This window comes from Mustela nigripes, chromosome 4, assembly GCF_022355385.1.
Source record: "Mustela nigripes isolate SB6536 chromosome 4, MUSNIG.SB6536, whole genome shotgun sequence".
NCBI classification, from domain to species: Eukaryota; Metazoa; Chordata; class Mammalia; order Carnivora; family Mustelidae; genus Mustela; species Mustela nigripes.
In genome coordinates, this window is record NC_081560.1 from 54,580,217 (window position 1) to 54,591,076 (window position 10,860).

The 10,860-nt window shown below is 36.9% G+C and overlaps 1 pseudogene; it reads left to right on the plus strand.

Annotated features, from left to right (window-relative positions):
- Window positions 1-9,544: 9,544 nt before the first annotated feature.
- On the plus strand, window positions 9,545-10,114 carry LOC132015030 (large ribosomal subunit protein eL6-like; annotated as a pseudogene).
- Window positions 10,115-10,860: the final 746 nt, after the last annotated feature.

Genomic DNA, 10,860 nt, shown 5'->3' on the forward strand with positions numbered 1-10,860 from the left:
TTGGGTTAGCCCAAATTATGATTAATTTGATAAAAGCCATAAATCCAGATATTTTGAATTTTTTTTCTTTTCCACATTTATCATTATTGTCCTCATCAGTTACTCTACCTTTAGTGTAGTTAATGAGAGAGTCAAAATTAAACAAATAATTACATAATTTATTATTTGACTCATTACAGTAAGGCAATACATAATATGTTTAGGTATTATGGCAATGAATGGAGCAGATTAATTTAGTTTGAGAATTTGAAGAAGTTTTCTGGGGATGCCTGGTTGGCATGCCCAGTTGGTTAAATATCTGTCTTTAGCTTGAGTCATGATCCCAGGGTCCTGGCATCAAGTCCCGCATTGAGCTCCTTGCTCAGCTGGGAGACTACTTCTCCCTCTGCTTGTTGCTCCCTTTGCTTGTGCTCTCTCTCTCTATTTCTCTCTGATGACTAAAACCCATGCACAAAACCGATTTGTTAGTAGAATTGTTTGGGGTAGACAAGAGAGGATAAAGGCCATGAGGAGACTGTTGCATTAATTCATGGAAGGGGTGATGGTGACTTGGGTTAGTGGGTGCCAATAGTATGGGGAAAATGTGGAGAGATTCATAATCTATATTGGAAGTGGAATCATGGTTTTTAGTAATGTAGTGACTGAGAGCAATGGATGAGAAATTGGAGATGTTGGGGTGATTTCTAGGTTTCTGGCATAAACTAATGAATAGTGGTTCTCCAATTTAATATATTATCACCTGGGAGCTTTTAAAAAGAGCCCATACCTGAACCCCACTTCTAGAGATTTTAACTTAATTTGTTTGGATGGGGCTCAGACCTTAGTTTTTTAAAACTCCCAAATACTCCATTATCTAGTATTCAAAGTTGAGAATCACTGGGTGGGGTCACTGTAGTACTCACTGAGATATGGAAAGGAGTCAGATTTTGGGGAAATACAATAAATCCCATTTTGGCCATACTGAATTTGAAGAATCTGTGAAATACTTGTGATAGCAAGTGACATCAAGCAGGGAGTTGGATACATGGTCTGAGATCAAAAGATCAGTCTTTTATGATGACTAGACATATGACTTGGATATGAATTTAGAATGGTATTTGAAGCCATGAGAATTTTTTCAGCTCTGGCCAGAGAGGGAGTCACCTTAATTATAATAAAGCACTGGTCTTTTTTCCCCCATGAATAATGCAGAAGCCCAACCACCCCCTAAACTTCATCTAATCATTTCTTGTAGTTCCCATGGATGGTACATGCAAATTCATAAACTGTTGTCACATTTTTTCCCTACTGTTGTTGAGTTCTGTCCCCTCACAAAACACTTAAAAGATGGTATCTCTCCAGAGGCACCACTGGAGGAGCCCAGTGTGTCAAGGAGATGGTGCTCTTGATATATTCTTTCTAGCTTAAAAGCCTATAGAGCTATCCTTCATTAACTGGAGTCACACCCTTAATTAACTTTACCAGACCAGAGTCACTTGGAGGTCCTAAAGGCCCTTTTCCCTGCTCTGTGTCATAACTTAAACAAAGCAGACCACAATGTCACTAGGTCCTACAATAACTCCTTCTGCCTTTTTTTTTTTTTTTACCTCTTTCCTCAATAAGATTCAGATGGGCACCCAAAATATCTCACTTGGGAGAGAGGAACCATAAATGAAGGAAAGATCTTGTGTTTATCTCCATTCTAATTCCTCCAATCCTCTTTAGGGATTAACTCTTTATCTTACTCTGAACCAAAACTCTCATGAAGCCCCTAGTCATCAAAAGTGTACAAGACCAAAATGAATCTCAGGAGCACTGGGTGTGGTTTTAGATAATGTTGTAGTCTACCCTCTTACTTGAAAATGTGGGAAGCAGAGACTTAAAGTTTGATTAAATGAAATCAGAGTTGACTTTGCTCTCTATCTCTAGAAAATGTTTACACCAAATATGGAAAGCAAGTTGCTTGACATAACAGAAAAATACTGCCAAACAGCAATGGAAATTGTATATCAATAAAAAACAAGGGAATATCCTTTGACAAATATTTTCAAAAGCTAAGAATTACATTTGCTATGGTAAAGTCAATGCTCCAGATGCTAATAATATAAAATAGAAATAGTTAACACAGATTGTTGCATTTTAGAGCTGTCTAAATTACCAAAACAAAAAAGTGAAAAACAGCCCAGGTCACTTAATCTGTATCAAGAAAGACAAAGTTTGAAGCAAAAATCTCCCTCATAGATTTCAATACAGTACATGATATTGGTAGTTTGATCATCTGAAATGGAAGGAAAGTCCATTCACTTTTATTCTGGACTACAGTTTGAGGAAAGGCCAAGTACATAGCAATGTGACATTTCTAAAGCCAGCCTAAATCATTTTAAGCGCCACCATAGAGCTACTGTAAACAAAGCATTGTAGAAGCTCTCTGGAAAAAACAGCATTCACCTATGAAGGAAATAAATTAAAAGGCTCTCATTTTAAGTTCTGTATACCTTTCATAAATTTTCCAAAATGTATTTGGTCATTTTTAGTGAGTAGAAGTAATTTATATTTATTTTCCAAGTTTTTGGAAGAAAGAAACTTCAGGTCCTTCTTTGGGCCACAAGTAATTTTGGATCTCATTCTCTAGCCGATTGAAGAGCTCCTTTGTCTCTGTTTCAAATAGAAATGGAAGCGGATCACTGAAGAAATTTTGCTTAGGTTTCTCTTTTTATAGAGGCACTGCTAGGGCTCTTAGCTGAGAAATGGCTATAAAAAATTACAACCAGAAAAGCTGCAGGTCTACAGATTAAACACCGAAGGGGAAAAATTGTTAACAGTGCCAGTAATAAACACTGTAGACAACTAAGCATTAAAGTTTCTCCAGGAGCACCTGATAAGACAATGTCAGCTGTTTCTGACTAGACAACTGTTTTCTCTGGGTCACAGATACTCAATTAAGAGAAAAGTAAATGTAAAGAGATCACGAGAAGGTCGTGTATTGTTCATTGCCAGAAAGGCACTGATCATTTTTCTACAAATGAAAGTGACAGTAGGATCCCTTCTTTCAGTCACACGGTTTTAAAAAGTGTTTTATTTGAAGTTTCATCTTAATAATGAGGGACATCTGCAAATGTAAGACATTTAGTGAGAACTTCTCTGCTCTAGGAAACTTGAAACAAAGTCACAATGTATCCTTCCTTCATTGGTCATTAGCAAAAGGAATCCAGGACAATGATTACTTAGAGTATTTTGTGGAGGAGGCCTCAATTTTATCAGATGTGAGACTGCCTTCTAATAATATCTATCAACATCTTTAGTCACCTGAAAATAAATTTATAAATAATATAACCTACTGGCACACATAATTCCTAAAGCATTAATGTATTGCTTTAATAGTTAAAGCAGAAATAAGTATAAAAGTTATTTCTAATAAAATCCTTAAAACAAATATGGAGACAAAACTATACCGGAAAACAAAATGTGATAGTCAGAGGTTCCCACATATAGAAACACCATGTTTATGAATGAAGACTAATCCAAGTGCATTTTACTTATGACTAAAACATCGTAAGAAGCATTGGTATTGATGATGTGCTTTTCTTGAAATTGATTTGTTTTATTCTTGATAAAGTACTTATGGAAACAAAGTATAATATTCCATCGTTTTACGTGATATTTACACTTCTAGAAAACTCAGGGTATATTAAAATAGTTCAAAAATGCCTTGTATTCATATGTAAAATGGATTATATTCTTGGCTTAGAAAATTGTAAACAAGTTTTAAATTCACATGAATGTCTAGTGGGAAAATATAAATCCATATAGAACACAGAATGAATATTCATCATGTGTGACTGTCCCATGCATTCCAGGAAGTCTAGCATCACTGATTTCTGCCCACTAAATGTCAGTAGGCTTCCCAACCTTGAAGATAGAAAAATATCATACTCTAGGGAGCAGTAAACTTTGTCACCCCTTTTCCCTGTGGAAAACCACTATTTAGACAATTTAATAGAAGGACTTGGCACTTTCCTCATGTGATTCTTTTGTACTGGAAAAAGCAAAAGACCCTCCTTGCAAAATTAAATCATGATACACATCTCATGCTAACAATTCCAAAAATCTGATGTCCAGTCATGGTATATTGACTTAAGCATTGAAAAGGATCTTACAAGTCAACTAATCTAAGCCCCTCAATAAGGGATAAGGAAATTGAGAGCCATGAAGTGTTGGCAGCTACTGAACACAGACACGGTAGCTTTATTAGATGATGAAGTATTATTATTTCTCTATTTCACATCACCTTTATTGTACAAATGAGAAAACAGGTTTTGTTACGAGGCAGTAGCTCTCAGTTTAGTCTAACTCCATATTCCATGCATTCTATGGTACGTCTTCCCTGAACAAAATCCCAAAACTGAGTAGTGAGCCAAGACTTACTATTTCTGCTGGCTTCATAGCTTCAAATGTCAAGCGTTATTATGATGCTTATGCATTTCTCCTTTACAGGGTCCTCTTCACCCACTTCTCCTCCTGTTCCTCTGCATCAGGGGTTGTCAAACTGAATCACTGACAAACTGCTTCCATTGAAACATATTACTGATGGATGCTTTTATGCTACAAGGGCAGGTTTGAGTAGTTGAGATAGAGTTTTATGGCCCATGAAGCCTAATATATTTACTAGTTGGTCCTTTATAGAAAAAGTTTGTTGACTTTTGCTCTAAATTAAAAAAAAAATGTATATACCATTTTATTGTGTTGCCATCAGTATATACCATTCTTTTGGTTTTTTTTTTTTTTTTTTTTGCCTCCGGTAATGCACTAATGAATGTTAATTACATAGTGTATTATTCTTTTTAGAATTACATCTGTATTTCTTTAAAAGTGCTTTTTATAAGTAGCTAATTAACCCAAGAAATGACTCTAAAAATGGAAAGTTATCATAAAAGGAGAGGAAAGAAAGAATTCAGGACAAATGGACCTATCATTTACCAAATAACTGTACACAGATGCCATCTATAGGTAGGATGAGCCTCCAAGCCTCTCATTCTCAAAATTAAAAAGAGTTATATGAAGATTTTTTTCAGGATTATTTCCCATTTATTTTCAAGTAATTAGACTTGTGCAACAATGTCAGTTGGTAACAGGAACTATTTATTTTCTGATAATACCGATATCTGTCCAAATTAAAAGCTGAGAAACTTTGACAAATAAGAGAAAGTACAAAAGTTACTTTTACTTAGTCACATAACATTTTCTTTACCTAGTTCTCAAGAAAATATTATTTCCATATATTGAACATTGATTTGAAAAATGTAGTTAGTAGTATAAGGGCCTATTTAGCCAGGGCGGCCCCACCTCAGTTGAACAGCCATTTTGTTGTTTATGCAGTAAAACTTAAATTGACCCTGCCCTCACCGGAACTTACTTAAAAACAAGTCCCTGAAACCAGTCCCAGGTAACAAAGCCCAAATACAAGGGGGGGGTCAGGCCAGGTGGAGACATCCAATCAGTGTATGGGGGGGGGTGCATACTGTCTCCCTTGTTACCAAGGAGTATAGGCCCCGCCCTCTGGGCGCCTTTTGGGTGCCAATTCTGACCAAGGTGTTAGGCTAATTCAAATATCTACTAGGGTAAATTGTAATTCAGTTGGTCACCTAGCATGACTGTGCAGCTTTCTCTGTGTGTTACAATTTCATTGGCCACCTATGCGTGGCCAGACCCAACCACATGGCCTTTGCCCTTCAAAGCTAGTCTGTGAAGCAGAGAGAGGTCGCCCTTTCTGTAAGAGGCGTGGCCCTGAATATTCAGCTTGATTCTTGATGCTTGGCATGAAATAAAGCTTTGCTTGACCTTCGCGTTGTATCAGTCTCGTTCCTTTAATCACGGACCCATTATTGGGGGTCCCAACATTGGGGACCCAACAGTAGGCAGGTGTGTCAAATTACCAAATTATTGCTTCTCAGGGTGAAAAAATTCACCCTTTTTTTCCTGTTCTGTGTGATAACAACGCTAGACCTCGTGAAATACTGTCGGTCGGTACAGGGTGTTGGAGGGACTTTGGAGGAGAGAGGTTTCTTCTTTCTGTTTATGTGAAGTGTGCTCACTTAGTTGAGCTCTTGCAGAGTGAATGGCTTTTTTCAGCAGTGTGCTGGCATAAAGCAGCAAGTGGCACATCCCCAGCTTACCTCAGCACAAACTCTACTTTGAATAGTTTCCAGCAGCAAGTTCAATGGCGCTCCTGCGGGTGCCTAACAAGTTCTCTGGATCAACCAGCTCATTTCCAGTAAATCAACAGCATCTCCCTTTAACATCCCTGCTGCTTCCAGATGGTTTTCTGTGAGTTCAAATGGTACCCAAGCTGGATTTCCTACAAGTCAGTAGCAACCTAAACAGAGAGCTTCCCAGCAAATTTTATCAATATCTTAAGAGATAATTCTCAATTCAACTGGACTCTCTCTGGCCTGGAACAACCCAGTGCATCTCAACATCCAATGGGCTTTGACTATACCCTTTCCAATGAGAGTGGAGTCCTAGCAGTAGGGAAGATCCTCTTCTTTCAAGTTTGTTCCTTCTTTGAACACCCTCCCTCAGTAACTTTTGTGTATCACTTAGGGCCTCTGTCCCTTAACTTTAGTCAGCTCCCCATTAGTCCCATACTCTGTCGCTATCTCTTTATACTAAATTGTCCTGTTTAAATTACTGCATAGTTTCTGTCTTCTGATTGGAGCTTAGCTAATACAGCAGAGAAGTAAAACCAAACATTTTGTCTGATAGGCAAATCAGCTTTTTACAAGCACAAAAAACCCAGGGCATGAATAGGCTTTTGGTTAAGCCTTAAAATGAAGTTACTGAATCATTTGCTACTTCTGAACCTGATCCCTTTTGTGTATGAGACTACCTCTGGGAATTATTGTTAACAATGACACGGGGACAAAGGAAACACTCAGTTCTCTCAGCCTCCTAGAGAAAACAAGGACGTAAGAGAAGAGAAGCTTCCTAGTTTTCCTCTTTAGTATTGAAAATCTTATTTGAGTTTTATTTACATCTTATTTATTATTAGCCAGACTTATTTATATATTTCCATTAAATTTTCTGACTTCCTCCCTCCTTTTCCTGGTCCATTCTGTAGGAAAGTGGAGACAGTGTTGCAGTCAGGAGAGATTAACGTTTCCCAAAACTCTACTTCCATGCCAACCCCCACCCAGAAGCAAAGTCAGTCCTGAGGAATATTGGTACATAGATTAAGGTTTTCTTGGTTCTTTTTGTCTTTTTCTGTTTTGAGCTGTCTCCTTTCCAGTTCTTCACTTTATCCCCTCTAGATTCCCTAATTAGCTACCTCTTCAGAAATCTAATATTCAAATATTCAAAGGACAAATTTCATACTTTATTCTGTTTATTTGTCAGTGTCAGATGATATTTATATCTGGCCTCTATTCTAGGATTGCAGCCAATTTATCTGCATTTAAACATTTACGTTAAAATTTCTTTAAATATTGTAAGTAGACAGTGTGTCAAAATGTAGATTTCTGGATCCTGTTCTAGACTTACTGCATCAAACCTGAGAGAGCCAGGATCCATAAGCCTGCATTTCTAATAACTTTTCTCCCATACTAAACTGCTGGCCTGTTGATAACAGTTTACAGTGTTTTCCCAATATAGATATTTGCATTTTAATATTGTAACTTCTAGTCCTAGATGCCATTTTCCATTGTTCTATCACAGTCTAGAATGGAGTATTAGCCTGGACATTTAAATCTTTGTTATTAGGGAACTTGGAACCCTTGCATGAAGGTTTACTACAGACTTCTTTAGGCCTGAAAGCTAAAGTCCTTAGGCTCAAAAAGGCTGTGAAGTTGAGCTTCACAATGGGCTTTGAAAAAGTAATATTTAGGTTGTTCATTTCAATTCTAGGCAATTTATTTAGGCATTCCAGGCACTTTATGTGGACCACTGTAATAATGATGTTGCTGATATTGAGGACATCCAAAAGCTGTAAGGCTAAGGTGTTGATGTGTTCTTTTTAAAAACTGATGACATCCAGGATAGAGATAGGACATGGAAGTGAGTGAAATTGGGAGACAGTGTTGTCAATGTATTTAGTCATTCCTGGGTGGAAGTCAGTGTGGGATAGGAGATGTATAGATACTTAACGTTTTCCTAAGTCTCATCACCCCCAGAAATGTCAACAATTGAATAATCCTTTATCAAAAAGAAATTATTTGAAAACTTTCTCTGACTTGTGTAAAAGTATTTTATTGTGCAATTCAGTGGCTCCTAAACATAGCAGGACCTCAGAATCATACAAAGTCCTGATTTAAAAATGTGGATTATTGAATCCTACTCCAAACTTACTGAATAAGAATCTTAGAAGGTGAAGCCCTAGAATATCTATCTTTTTATCTTTGTCCACTTTTTGACTTTTTATTTTGAAATTATTATAGGTTTACAGGTTACAAAAAAATGTTAAGGGAGATCCCATGTATTCTTCAGCCAAATTTTCCCAGTGGTAACATCTTACATAACCATAATGCAATATCAAAACTTAGAATATTTATTTTTGTTACCTCTCTAGATAAATGATTCTTCAGTTAGCTGGAAATTGAATAAATGAATGAGTAATTATTCAAGGAAATTAGTTAACTTGGCTATTTGTAATCCTGGAATATTTAGCAACCTAATCATTGACTCAGAGATTAGGCAGTTCATTCATTGCTCTGATTAGAGGAATAATTTAGCATGGTTCATCGAAATTCTTTAATTAGTAAGCTCTTTCCTCTTTTGGGTGGGCTTTGTATCCCCTCTCTCTATGAATCAGCTCATACTGAATGAAGTTTTTTACTCAAGTTTCTTTGTCATTTCCTACCAGGACTTTGCAGATCGATGGATGTAAGAGATATTGGAAAAGTGGATCTGTTTTGATCAGTACTATACTGGTAACTGTTGAAATAATTTCTTCTTTCTTTTGACTTTAATTCTCTCTTCAGAAAATTTGTCTCATTTCACCTTACTTTTTATTCCCCCATGTTACAATTACTAATTAATAGTGGCATTAAATTAAAATGATCCCTTCCACCCTATAAGTCACTCAACTATTAACTTAGTTCTTTTCAACTTAGTATAATTTTAAGCATTAGGAGACATGGATGCTAATCTTAGTTCTATCACTTGCTGATTGTTTGACCTTGACCAACAAACTCGACCCATCTGATTTAACATTGTTATTAAGAGAATAAAGTAGATGCCATCTTCCCTGTTACTACACAGACTTAATTTTGTGTCATCCATAATACATTGTATAAATGATGGAATAAACTATATTACTGAGAACAATAATAGTAATGGTTAGGAATTTTCAGCAGGAATTTCTTTGCTCTTAGTGGTGGAAGTTATGTTGTTGCTGTTTTTTCCTTTCCTTTGTATGTGTTTATTTAAACTTGAACTGGAAATTCTTCTAAACTTTATGTTGTACAATTTTGGAATACAGTTTGGAATGCTATTCAAATTATTTTTGTACTCATCCTCTTTCCTGTGTTATATAAAACATCCATTTATTTGGGCACTCCTTCTAGTTGGTGGTGATAAGCCTGGTGGCTCAGGAGTGGTTAAACTTCGCAGAATGCCTAGATGTTACTCTTGTGAAAATATTCCTTGAAAGCTGTTGAGCTGAGGCAAAAATCCCCTCAGTTAGCCTGTTAGAAAACTTTGATCTAGTTCCACTCTCAACAGCATTCTCAGCATCCTCTGTGGGCACCACAGAGGTAAGTGGATGGTTTCCTGAAGCAACTGAGCAGTGGCTTGCTTTTGTGACTGCACCTCTGACACTCATTTGAGTTTCTCTCTGCAGAACATACCAGAAATTTGTTATTGCCACCTCCACCAAAATTGATATCAATAGTGTGAAAATCCTTGAACATCTCACTGATCTTACTTTAGGAAGAAGAAGCATTGAAAGCCCAGACACCAGGAAGATGAGATGTTTGACACAGAGAAAGAGAAATACCAGCATACAGAGCAGCATAAGATTAAGGAGAAAGCTGTGGACTCACAAATTCTGCAAAAAAGAAAAGCTATTCCTCAACTGCAGGGCTAAATCCACTCTGTGTTTTCTCTCACAAGTGGAGTTGATCCTCAGAAACTGATGTTTTAAATTTCTTACAAAAACCTAATTAATAACTTATACAATTAAAAAAAAAAGGGTGTGTGTGTCTGGGTGGCTCAGGCAGTTAAGCGTCTACCTTCAGTTCAGGTCATAATCTCAGGGTCCGGGGATTTAGCCCCAGGTCGGGGTCCTGCTTAGTGGGGAGACTGCTTCTCTCTCTCCATCTGTCCACCCTCCCAGTGGTGCACTCTTTCTCTTTCTTTCAAATAAATAAATAAAATCTTAAACAAACAAACAAGCACCAGGTAGTATTCAGCAAATTCATTCTTCTTTCTCTACTGCAATAAGAAAGGAGCTCCAGCAAAGACAGTTAGGTGGAATGCCCTTGTAGCTCAAGAGTTTGTTAGTTTGTTTGGAGGAACATGTGAGTAATCTTTTAATCAACAGGACACTTCATCATTACCACTTATAGAAAATACAGTATGCCCTGTTTTTTTAAATGGATACCCCGTCTTCCCTCTTGCATCATAGGTCCCAGGCACACTAATTCTATAAATGCCTTCCTGGTAGATGTTCTCATCATTCCCTAGAAATATCCATGATGGTGGGAGGAGAGCATAAGTGTTATGAAATGTGTGCAATCAGCTGTATATCCTGTTAGGTCTATCTTCTGTGTCTCTTAGCCCTGCATTTCACGTAAAAATTCAGAAAATGCTTAAGTAGAAGTTCAGAGTAATATCCTATTTCTCAAGGTGAAATAAACAATAGAATAAAAGCAAAAGGATTTGTATAAT